This window comes from Atractosteus spatula, chromosome 23 (genome assembly GCF_055471065.1).
Source record: "Atractosteus spatula isolate fAtrSpa1 chromosome 23, fAtrSpa1.hap1, whole genome shotgun sequence".
In the NCBI taxonomy this organism is placed as follows: domain Eukaryota; kingdom Metazoa; phylum Chordata; class Actinopteri; order Semionotiformes; family Lepisosteidae; genus Atractosteus; species Atractosteus spatula.
The window spans coordinates 2667512-2681531 of NC_142728.1; positions in this window are offsets into that span (position 1 = coordinate 2667512).

Here is a 14020-nt window from a genome sequence, read left to right on the forward strand (position 1 = left end):
CTGTCTCAGCGATTCTCAGTCTGTCAGAGCGTTAAAGAGATGCTAAGCCATTATTATGAACTTCAAGAAACAGTACTGATTGGATGGAAGAATTTCCTTCAGTACGACAGACATATATGACCTTTGTATTTTCAACATTTTTTAGTATTCTACTCAGCTTTGTGTGGATATCCTAAATAAAGCCTCAACCTTGCTTATGCGGACAATTTAAACTTATCCTGTCATTTTGAAAGCAACAACAGACAGATGACTTGAAGCAGTCAATGGAACTAATAAGTGTATACATTAACGCCACCCAGCAACATGAAGGAGATTTCAGAGTGAACATGAGTGGTTTAACCCAGTTACCGCTATTAAAATTAGTCTACCTTCTTTAGAAGCTTATTGTTTTAAGTAAACAGAAAAAAGAGTGATAACAGTATTATACTGTAACTGTCACATAAATAAGTAATGATAATCCGCAACTTGAAATCATAGCCCAGGAATAATATTTCCATAAAGCACTACCACTGCAAGTGCAAAAGGTTTTACCTGAATCTTGCATAGGTAATTGAAAAGTATATTAACCCTAGTGAGTTTCTTTACTTTTCTTTCTTATTATGCAATAGAGAACATGAAGGGTAACTGTAGGTCCAAGATAAAACTTTTTTCCTCCCCCAAAACTGATACAAAAAAGTGGCCATGTGTTACTGACTATTGTCAGTAATCTATAAATTGATAATCAAACGGCTTTAACAGACCTCCGGTCTATTTTTAGCAATTCAAAGGATAATTACACCATATATTTCCATGTTAGCCAATAACCCTGTGCTTTCTCCCTATCTGATTTCAGTAAGTAGAAAAGTACTATTGCATACCATTGGCACACAAGGGAGTCTGGAACCTGATATTGTTTCATTGGTGCTGTAGATTAAGTATATGGAATATAAGATTTATAGAATATAAAGCACCCAAAAAATCATCAGAGGTGGAAAACCAGACCACATAACTTTAGCAATATGCTCCTTAGTGGTTGCTGTGGCACAAAAGACATCTAAACTATTATATAAAGCCTTTCCAAAATTAGACTGAATCCTTAAGCAGTGGGTCTGACAGTTTAACTAAAGACACCAGCTTCTTTAACTACAAACCGATACCAACTTCAAATTGTTTGAATTAACTGAAACACACCCAATGTACTGGGGCCACATTTACCAACAGCTATGCCACTGACTTCTTGTTTTCAGACAGAATTAGCCATACAAATTGCTCACTTGTACTTCAGCCTTTTAGCTGACCTCGAAGTTTAAATTAAGGAAGGCTACAGCCATATGCAATTATCTACTTCATTGTTATTGTTCTTATTAGATTTTCTTCAGCCAGTGTCTCAAGTCGTTTGTCTTCACTGACCTACGCACGCATACAAGTGAGAAGGTACAGTAAGGGAAGGAACAGCAATCTTGCATCTTTATTATAGGGAGACCAAGAAGGAAAATCAATTTACCACTTAAAATATAAAATAAAATTCAACAATTAATTATTAGTAGCCCTGTCTGTTTTCATGTTATATATGTAAAAAATGTAGTTGTTTCTCAGATCTTCAATGGGTCAACTTGAGTTTGTTTTTTTAAATGGATTCAAAATGTACGTCTTAACAATGAGGTATGTTCATTTATTTTACACAGTTCTTTAGCAGGGAACCTTACCCCACTTGCCCTCAAAGAAGGCAGCGTGCTAACAAAATGAGCACATTTCTCAATAGCTCCACATCCTTTAGTAAAAATGCCTAATTAATCCTCTGCTTGATTTTTCGTTTGATTTGGACGTTTATTTAATCAGTTTTGCAAGGGCACATCTCCATGTAAAATGTCTTTCTTTCATCACGGGAGGTTTAGTGGACCTGTGCTTAATGAAAAGGGAGGAAGTGGGAGGTAAATGATTCAAATGTCTTCTATGCCTTTGAAATACGTATTACCCAGAAAAAATAAACCATTGTGCTACAACCTGTGGATATAACAGAAAAACAACTGGTCCTCTTGTTAGTGTGCGACTGCTACTGAATTAATTCACTGTTGATAGCAGTTCACCTTCTGGTGTCTGTTAGTCACTCTGGATAAAAGCATCTGATTAATAAAAGATGATGACACAGATGGAGCAAGTCCATATACAGGACTTTAGCAATTATCAGTCATGGAATTTAGAGAGAAAAAAGAGCCATCTTTCATCATTAACAGTTATCTGTGATTTAATTAAGAGACAGTTTAATTATTAATTACTGAATGAGGAGTAGTCAAAATTAAGTGAAGGAAAAAAAACAATAGATTAAGTAATTTTTCTCTAGGGGATTTTATATTTTTTTATTTCAATTTAAATAATGCACTGTGGTTTTGTTATAAAAGGGCTACACAACCTTCAGTTCTGCAATCATTCTCAATCATTATATCATCCTCATGATATTGTGAATATCGATATTCAATATACAATATTTGTAAAGTACCAAATGACAGTTATTTGTTTCAGTAAATTTCCCGTCTGTATAAATGGGTACTATTTTAAGATGCTTTGGATACAACACTCAGCCAAATTAATTGTAACTGAAGGAAGAATATGACTCAGCAACCTTTGGCAACAGTTCTCTAGCAACAGGTGACATCTGTACAATTCATTCACACTGCTATTTAGGAAATATCATCAAAATCTTAATTTTATATTTGCAAATATATGTTTGAAGTGCTTATATTGCAGTCACAAGATGTCTGGTTGTGAACCTTTTTCAAAAATGTCACCATTGCATTCCAACCTCTGTAGCATTTTAGTCCACCGTTAGTTTTAATGCCCCAGTGCATTTTTGTCATGTCTTAAACGAATGTCTGTTCCGTTATTTTGACGAGCCCTATTCTCCGACATGCAAAACAGAATAAAAAAGAAAAAAGGACCTAGTTTTGCCCGTGCATTAATATTTAAACTGTTGAATATTAAAAACTGTGTCACTTTGTTTCCTTCCTTAATCAATGCAAATTTATAAGCGAAAAAATTAGAAACATAGCCTGCAGCCTTAAAGCGCTGTCTAGCTACGTTAGAACAGTCTAATGCACCCACTGTTGTGTCTTACTGCATATGAAGTGGTATACATACGCACAGGGATTGAGACACTAAAATAGAGCACAGAAATGCAAAGAACAAAATATATACCCAAGCAGAGTCATCTGATAAAGCCGGCACGTTTCTGAATATAATATAAAACACAATTCAAACAAAGGAAGTCACCAGTGACACCAGTCACCTTATCCTTCACTCCCAGCTCCAAACATCTCGAAGGGTTTGGGGTGTCATGACATGTTAGGCTCAAAGGAGGTGCCCGGAAAAGAAAGACAGAGGAGCACTGCAGCACGCCAGTGACAGCTGGTTCTGCCCCCTACTTCTTAGTAAATACTGTATATAATGAAGAAAGGCAAATGCCATTATTAGGTTTACATTTAAAAGAAGACATATCCTCAACGAAGAGAATTTTAGGACATTCCTATTGCCAATGCACTCTGCATATAGACAGTGCTCTCACACCAATGTTGAAAGAAATAGGACGGTGCACTCTGTCCACTGAAAGTTACACTGTAGAGTAACTGCTTCTCCCACAGCGCCTTCAACAGAGCTAGCACTGACTGGAGGACTGGCACAGCCCTGACATCACCCTGCAAGGTCATGGGCAAAATGAAACACCCAACAGACTCAGCCTCAGCAGTACTCACCTGCCTGCTGTTAGAGGAACTGCAGCTCTATAACACAGCAGCCAGACTCACAATATGGGATTTCAAATGGGAGATCAGCACCCTCCCTTACAAGAAACACAAGCAGTGACCGACAGAGAGAAAAACAAACAGAGTATATGGGCCAGCAAAAGGGTATTTGGACCTGTACAAAATTCAAAACAAGTGCGTTGCTGTACATTTCTGTGAAGTTAGCAGCTTTTCAAAGCTCTATGTAGAGTACATTTTACATTTTTGTTACAGTGTAAAAGTAAAGGTTATGTCAATTCTGAGTTTTTGGCCATTAATTAACTTTACTGATTCACATTGTGAAGATCTGAAGTTTTATTCTGGGCTGTTTGCTTTGCTTATTAAGCCAAGAATGAGATGAAAATGTCAGTTGCTAAAAGATGAAAAGTGGAAGACAAATCGGTAAAAGGCTACACACCCCATGCTGTGTCACAACTTTTAATTACATTTACGAAGTTAAACGTGACAGCAGATGTTCATGACAGACTATCAGAAATATTGGTCTTTCGACCAATGCTGAGTAATAATTATGAACATTTCCTTTCTGTCACTAGTTAGTATAGAGACAAGAAACAACATGTTTAACTCGTTTCTATACTAACTGTAGTCCTGCGAATCTGACAGAGTGAAAAACTCGGATTTTCTCGAGTGAGAAGCACCAAATTCCCTGAAGGTGGAACAATCATTCCCCCAAAACCAGTTCGTCTCTGCTCAGCCTTGCCAGTATTCCTGTGGGTTGGGGGCGTACTGTGCAGTACAAACTCTGAGCCAGTCACTATACGACAACTTCCATTACTTTGATATGGAGAAACTTAGAAAAGGGTGTGTGATGACCAACAGCATTTTTTACAGTCCATCTGTCAATTAAAGACTTTATGGCTCTAAACAATATACAAAATATAATGGTTTAAAGAAGCATATCAAGGCAAAAAAATTAAAGGAGGACCTTCAGTGCATCTTGATTGTTTGGTTGTCAGCATCATAGGTAGAATCCCATCATACCATTTCTACCATACCATACTACTTCAAAAACATGGCTACAGTACATCTTTACTTCCAGCCTCCCATGATTCCCTGTATCATGACTGTTTCCTGTGTCCTGCCCTGAATGACCCTAAATATCCACTCGTGTCCAAAAAACTTTGCAGCCCTTTCGATTTTGAAGACTAAATTTAATACCGTTCCCCACTACATTTTTCTAAATTGCTCTGTCTAGTGTAATTTGAACAAATTTTATACATAAAAATACACATGCAATAATCGCTAATCAATACCAAGAAATTCTGGTTGAAGTGCTGATATCCTGATATTACTGACCAGCAGCAACTTGCACATTTCTGATGAATAAGACAAATATTTTCTTACCTTCATATTCATGATGATAATATGAAGTTAATATTCAATCATTAGGATATGTTCTGTACACCTACAGTGCAGGCTGTTTTAATAACTCTATAGAACAGAAATACTTAAGAGTTTCAGTAAATAGATGAGAAAAAGAAATAAGCAAGGTAAACATATTCTCTAGCCATATTGCCATCAGCTCTATTCTTGTGGAACTTATTTCACGAGAAAATATATTTATCTGCCTGACTTTGTGCAAGAAGTAAAAGTCATTCAAGTCGGTGGTGGAGATCAAAACTGGAGTCTTCAGTAGAACAGTGTTTCTATGCAAATCAGTGATGTAGTGACAGTAAAAACTGTACTGCAGCAGTTCTGTAAATAAGATCGCCTTATTGGCCATATACAATTTCTTGTATTAGGAATCTGTCTTTTTGCATACCCCAGCTTGCTCTCCATGAGACACGCAGACACAGACAGGGAGAGAAGCTGGGGGTCAGAGCGCAGGGTCAGCCATTTATACGGCGCCCCTGGAGCAGTTGGGGTTAAGGGTCTTGCTCAGGGGCCCAACGGAGTAGGATTCCTCTGTCAGCTGCGGGATACTAACCGGCAACCTTCCAGCCACAGGCGCAGAGCCTGAGCCACAGAGCCACCATAAATGTGGCCAGGTGCCACATTCCAACTGAAGGGAAATACATGAGTTATGGAATTTAAAAGTTTGTTTATGACTACAACACCTTTAGGAAAATCTAAAGTCTGGGTCATGTTTCTCCCACGTTGAGAAAAAAAATAATTTTACATGGTTCTGCATAGATTTTTTACATAGATTAAAATCCACAGCATTGCCCTAGAGATTATGCAACTATACCAAAACACAAAGATTAAAAGAACTAATGGAAATTAATCAATATTTTGTAGTTTGTTACTATTCAGGGAATGGTACTCACTGTCATGCACAAGACCTGTGCAATATGTTTTGCATGGCTGCAAACGTATTGTGGGAAAACAGGATAAATCTACAGTGTCTTAGGAGATGCTCATTTTTCCCACAGACTGATCTATCATAAAGAGGCGGGTGCAGATAGCCAGCAAATCTGAAAGGCGATTGTTTCACTTAATGTGAGCCAAACCACTAAAATCTAACCCTGTGCTGGAAAGTGTAGGCTCCTTGGGGCCTGTGGTTGTGGGAAAACAAACATAATTTGAGAGCTGTATGAGAAGCCCTTCGCTTTCTGCCCAATAAAGACAATCTGTGAAAGTCTGGAACAATGAGAAACTGACAAAAATTAAGATGACTGCGCATTATTAGTACATAAATATATTGCAAGAGAACAGAGGGTGGATCGCAAACGATGATGAGAAACTTTCTTTTAAAGTTCAGTAGCAAAATCCTTTCAGACATAAGTGACTTCAAAGGAAAACAAATGATGGACTAATAACCTTTACTGCAAAGAGAGTCTTTAAAAGTAGCATCTCAGTATTTTTCAGTACATGTAAAAAACGGTTAAAAAAAGCAGCTATCAGGATAGCTAATTACAAAATAAGCGCAAGAAACTCAAAGCTGTTAGATGTGCAACAGAAGATGCGTGAAAATGAAGAGGGCACAGATTCTAATAAAATAAAAGCCTTCCTGAAAATAGAGTTTTTGAGTCTAGATTTAAATGCACTCAGGGTAGGTTACACTCTGATATCCTTAGGGATAGAATTCCAGAGCACTGGGGTGCAGCAGGAGGAGGCCCGGTCACCCATGGACTTGGGAGACGTCAGACAAACAAAGGTTGTGAGGTAAGGAGTAACAAGATAAGGTACTGAGGTGCCAGGCCATGTAGAGCCTTATGCTGTAGGTGAGCATGAGGATTTTGAAGACGACAGCACAAAGACTCCAGGACAGGCACAATGCGATCACTTGTGATCACACGACTTAGTCAGGAATCTGGCTGCTGAATTCCGAACACATTGGAGTTTGATCCGTGTGGATTTGATACCCCAGCGAGTAGGGTGTTGCAGTAATCAATTCCAGAAAAGACAAATGTGCTGACCAGCTTTTCTGCTACAATCGAGCACACCATAGGACTTAGTCTGGCAATCAATCTGAGATGGTGTGTGAACTTTTAAAAGGTAGAATCTTTACTTGCTTAAGTCTATAACAGTTTTATCCTATACTAAAATTTGCCGAATTTGCCAATATAATAGTACTTAAGCATCTGCCATTCATAAGCCTGGCCCCAAAACACTATCTTCAATAACATGTTTTGTTGGGCTGAAAGTTCTTGTACCATACAGTAACCAGTTTTACTCAATATTGTCTGATTTTGCAGTATTATTGAGTACAGAGTAGAGAGTGTATGAGTAGATGCTTTTTTTCTGAATTTGTAGTGCACATTAAGTGTTACTATGATAAGGTACCTTAAGTGCGAGTATAAGATTTTTCGCTCTGGCTTGCCACAGCTCTGAACCTCCTCGTGCACACCTGTTAGCAATTCAGGAACGTAGTTTATCTCCAGAGACCACGGCTCTATTAATCTAGTAGCACCACAAGATGAGGCAGGGGAGCCACTGTGCTCTTCAGTGCTTTACTGTGAGAGGCGCACTTGTCGTCTTATTGTCTTTTAATATATTATTTTGGGAGTTGTGTTACTTTATCACATTTGTGACTCTTGTGGGAAAGATTTATTTTTTGTTTAACGGTTGAGAGATAGCGAGAATTTTTTTTTGTAGTCAACATTTTTCTGCCTGTTTACTGGCAGGTATCATCTAGCAGGTATCATGCAGAGCAGAGCCCAGTCACAGTACACCATAGCTTTATCTTATAACAAAAGACTTAATGTAAAGTCTTGGCTGTACTGACGTAGGTTTCAGCTATTTAATAAACGTAACTGGGCCCAGCACGACCTGGCCAGAATAACGAGTTTTCTATAGATCTAATATCTTTAATATCATCTACCAAATTAACTTTCCACAACCAAAAGCTGACCAAAGTGTGTATAAGAGAGATACAATGTTCACTGAAACAAGAAAATAAGAAGTGAAACAAGGGACTGTAGAGTTCAGTGTGGATGTGATGAATGCCGACCCCTGGAGCCACAGACTGTAATGCTTTAGATACCCCAGCAAGCAGAGCGTTGCAGTAATCAATTCCAGAGAAGACAAATGTGTTGGCCAGCTTTTCTGCTACAGTCAAAGACAACACAGGACTTAGTAATAGGTTCATTCCCTGCTGAAAAGAGAAGAGAGAAAACACAACGTTTCGGCTGTGAAGCCTTTGGGCACCTGAAGAAGGCTTCAGAGCCAAAACGTTGTGTTTTTCTCTCTTCTCTTTTCAGCAGGGAATAAACCTATTTACTTGTTCCTTTGCAGACTATGCGTGCTGACGCAGCTCCCCACCTGAACTACTTCAACACAGGACTTAGTCTGGTGATATTCCTGAGATGGAATCATCACGGTTTAACTGCGCTAGATCCTTGAACCTCAGTAAACTGAATCTTTTGAACGGTTCAGCCAACATTGTATGTGTATGTACATGCCTCCTGTTTTCTGACATAAATGCACTTCACATATTTTTGATCCTTTGGTCCCGAGCTCTTTGTTAAGCTGGTATTAGTCACTTAGGTTGACTGAGTCAATTGCTCTTGGGATTTTGAATACCCAAATCAGAATCTCCAGTTACGTGCTCAAGAGATTGAATTTCTTTCATCTCTCAGGATAAGGCATACCTTTTAATACAGGAATTAAGTCTATGATCTTTTAAAAAAAATTCTACTCAAACATTTTTTTGCTGTTTTTTGCAAGAGTGAAACACTCTTTTTTGTGACCAAAACCCAACACTAAATTAGACTGTACAAGTGTACAATTACTATTAGCATTTCTTGTTTGTGATCTTAAATGTATTTAGCAAAATCCAAGTCTTCTGTTGCATGTTTTGGCTGTATTACCTATAATATGACATATAATATAACAATAATTCATTTTCACACATTGTTTCTTCATGCTTGATAAATCATATTTCATTTGTTAATGTACACCTTTGATATCCAATTACACTTGTTTCTGAATTACATATGGCACTTAATATATGGCCACCTCAGAATATAACAAAAATTCTGCAAGTCACATTGTTCAATCACCCTAGCTAGTTTTAGGGGGTAATTTAACAATGACAGAAATGGAAACTAAGCTTACAAACTGACTTTCTAGATTATTTGTATAGATTAGAAAGAGCTTCAGATCTGTTACTGATCCCTGGGGTATCTCATCAGCACAACTCCACTTTGATGTTACTCTCTTTAACTCGACCCTCTGTTTACTGTCTGGTAAACCATTCTTAATTCAATATATGCACATATTCCTTTGGATTCCTACAATCTAGCCCACAGTTCACAAATTTCTCTGACATACAGAAATGCATCAGAACAGAATTTTTTTCTAGTTTATTTATTATCCAGTGAGACCTGCTGCTTAAAAAACATTTAGCAGGTTGATAATACTGATATATATATAATCTGTTTTTGATTTCTAATCCTTTTTTGCAACATACTATGTTACAATACTCCCAAGATGATTTTTATATCAAACTATTAGACACAAGTTACTCTTCGGCATACTCGGCCTCTACTCTATAATGCCAGTAAATGACTCTCGGTGTTGCCACTGCTTGCTCATTCTTGATAATCCTGTTTAACACAGTGGTGTTAAAATACCAGGTTATGGTCAAGCATGCCCTTAACCAGCTACACTCCTGCCTTGAGAGATGTTGCAATTTGAATTACAGAACACCCAGAAAAAAAACCAACTGCCTCTCTTGTTAGTGGTTTGACAATACATTTCCATTTTCCATGAAGACATCGCAGAAATGTGCAGTGAAGTAACAGATCCAAGTTAGAATATTTTGCCTCTTTCCTTCAGGCAGAATAAATATTTAAATGTAGCGTCTCTATGCTCTTAAGTGTCTGACCTAATTATGATATATGCTGAAGTACTCTTAACCTGATTCACTGCTCATATAACAGACCTTTTAAATAAACGCAAAGGCAGTAATTTATTCTCTATGGTCCTAGTCTCTTTTCTCATTAAAACAGACAAAGGTGATTCTTTTTTGCCAAACCATTTAATACATTTTTTGTAATGTTAACTCTCATTAACCAAAGCTTAGGCTGAACTTAACAAGCCAAAAACGTTATTGTATGACCTAATTGCACATGAGTAAATCTGGATTAAAAAAAAAGGAAAAAGATAGTTTCTTTTTTTAATCAGCAGCAATACTAAGCAGTAGCTGAATGTATGGACACAAAACACTACCAATGAGTGGCTTTTTCAGAACCATTTTAAATTAAGCACAGGAGAAAGATGTGGAGTGTCTTGGCTTTTGAAGCACAGCCTGAAAAAGGTTTTAAAGCAAAATATGTTGCACAGGGAAAAATGAGTTTACGTGTTAGGTAACTACTTTCATTTATCATTCCATTTAAAACATTCCAGTGTCTTTTTCAAGGAAACCTACATTTTACATAATATTATTTATAAATTTGTAACAGAACTAAAAGTTCAAACTATGTTGCAGAAATACACACATTTAAACATGACATGAATTTTCTTAAAAATGTTAATTATAGTGTTAAAGGCAGCTGGGCCCACATTTTTGAAAAATGTATACCTTGGCTTGGTCCTTTTCAATGTCATTTTAAAAATAAAACCACACACATTACAAAACCAAAACATTTGCTGTTTAAAGAGATCTAAAATCTATATGGATCTACCGCTGTGCAGGTCACAGGCTTTCTATATTAATTCTGTACACACTATGAAATAAAATGGGGAGGTTTCTGATCTTACATCAGAGCCAAAGGACACTTTAATATGACTAATTAATAGAAACTGCAAATAACTGCAAATTAATAGAAACTGCTACAAAAAAAATAAATCTTTACTACACTTCAGATTCAGCATGTCACAGAGTTTCTCTTAGGCAGAAGTTCTTGTACTTTATATCTCAGTATAAATATCACAGGAAAACATTGGGCATAAAAAACAGAGCAAATCAACATTGACATCAACAAGAGCATTATACCTCTGCCTACTAAAAAAAACATTTACCTCCATTTCCTCCTGGAAATTTTCCAAGCCTTTAGATTAATTAATTTGTTTGGTCTGTTGACGTACAAGGCACACCAATTCATAAAGTAAGAATAACTACCCCACACCAACCCCAAGCTCACCCCCTCCACCCTAGTCCAGAAGAGACATTGATGCATGAGCATATCTTCAGACATCAGTTTTCCTGAAGGGGCTGCACAATGACTTACAGAAAGTCAAACTATACAACAGGTTTTTTTCTGAAATATACCAACTAAACAAAAAACCATACCAAGAAAAATAAATGGAAAAAAGCTGAAAAACATCAAACAAAAGCAGAGAGATCCACATCACCTCCACACTGTAGCTTCTATTTCTCTTTGTGCACACAAACGTTATAATAGATTTGACGCTGATTTGTGCAGTTCTTCGGCATGCATTACTGAAAATCAGTACAGAACTATGTGCATTCAATAGTATCATTTAACCTGGTTTTAAGGAACACCAGAAGTGGGAACCAGACAAAACAGTCTAAGATTGTAAGAAGAAATTGATGGTTGAGCTGGATCGATCAGCAAAGACGTATGAGTCAGAGTTCCTGTACCCACAGTGCAAGAGCAACAATGAGATGAGAATTTATGGACCACCTCACATGTAGCTGTTGTTCAGCCTGTCTGTTTTGTGCCTGCAAGGCCGGATTGTGCCACATACAGCTGATTGACGACGGACTGCACTGTGTTGTTCTTTTTTCACAGCCACAACGCCATTGGTTTTTCACAAACCAGCAGACAAGCTCAAGGAGGAGAGTGATTGCTCCGGCCAAGGCTTCCAAAGAGATCATAAACTAGATCACATCACCAACAATCCTTAAGGATAATATCCTTAATGGTGCATAGAAGGTGTGGAAAGAGGTTCCAGCAACAAGGAATACACTTCAGCTGACCAAACACTCGGAAGGAGGAAAAACAAACTCAGAGAAACAAATTTGTGCAAGGAATGGCTTCACATGAGAAGTCCCAAGGAGTGCTCTCATAGCATATTAATAAATAACGGTTTGGAGATGGCAAAATACGGCTCTTGGATATTTCCGGAGAACACTCGATAAAAAATGCAACAAAAGAATACTGAAAGAGAAATTTAGGCAAGGTGAAGTATTCTCTTAAGGAGGAAATGTCTGAACTCCATTTAAGGAACCACTTTTGTCAGAACCGTTTTCTAATTGATCGGTGCTTCCTAAACTCTGGTTGAGCACCCCTGGCAGGGTCATTGAGGAGTCACGAATGGGGTCACAGAGAGGGTGAAAAGCAGGAACAAATTGATTGTGCTGCATCAGCTAAGGAAAAGAAGAAAAGAAGAATCCCCATACTGTGAAACCTCAACATTGTGGTCACTGCTTTCAGAAACACACAATTTAATGTCTCCTAACCAATAATAACCATGCACAGGAGTGGCCTCTAGCCACATAAAAATGACATTTTCTTATTTTGGGGTCTAGAGTGAAAATATCTGGCAAAAATCCACACACAGGTCAGGATTCCAAACCTTATAGTACTTTTCTTGAGTTTTCCGTGACGTACAGTTGCTTAAAACATGTGGTTACAAGTCTCCCAGGTACGTATGACAGATCAGAGCTGACTGATATTGCCATACCTAAAAATTCCAGAAAACTTATCCCTTTTCAAGGAAAACAAAGATATGTGGACAGAAAAAGCCCCTTGTCCAAAGTCATGCATAATATTTACAAGTGAAAAAATACAACATGGAAAAAATACTCTACGTTTGGCAAACAATTCCTTTTCCTACACTATCACACAAGAGATTGACAAAAACAGCGTTCTGCAAATCCTGTGATGCATATGAGCGCAAGACATGCAGGAGTCGTATTATATAACTGTCTTTTTGAGGTCACAATGTCTGCTTTTTTTAAAAAAGCACCCTGAAATATGTCACAATCTTTCAGTACAAAAAAAAACACTCTTTCAAAAATACTGAAAAGCTAAGATATCCATTTCGACCATAAAAAAAAACATTTAAGGCATTCTTTTTAATATCTAACAGTGCAGCGATGGAGTACCCCGTCCCCCCCCCCCCATTTCTTAAGTGTTGGACTACGATATCCAAGATCATCTTCATGGAAAACAAGATTACAACAGAAAACCTGAAGGTGCAAGAGGGATTACAAAAGCAGATGTTTGTGGAATGATATTAGAGAAGCTTCTATCCAGCAGGCGATCAATGGAGACTGAAGATGACGATGACTGATAATGATGAATTGGGATGTGCGCTTTTAGCTGACCAGGTAACTGTGGGCCTGCACTGTTGGCAGTACATTTCTATGGATACTAATATTGTGCATTAAGTCATATATCTGCAATCTGAACATGGATATTCCAGATGAGGTATATAGAATATTATAATAACTAGTGAATTATTAATGCAATATATATGAATGTAGTTCCCATATTTGGAAAGCTTGCCAACTTTAGAAGAGACTTTTCCTCTATCAACATTAAATAAAAGTGCTGATCCGAACTGTACTGTCAGGTACCTTGTCAGGTACCTTGAAAATGTATGTTTTCAGAAATGTGTAATCCTAAACACATAAGCTTAGCAGTATAACTAATCATTACAGGGATATTCATAAGGCTGGCGATAAAGATCATCCAATTGCGCAGAATAATCGGTTCTTGAAATTAGCTTTGCTCTTGACAAAACTCAAGTGCTAATATACAAAATGCGATTACTATTGACGTGTGAAACGCAGCCGCAAAAACCTGTGGTGTGGATCTGGCCACCATGCTGTCTTATTTGGATTTTACATCTCTGGCAGCAGGTTTTGTTTAAAAAAACCCAAGGCCTAC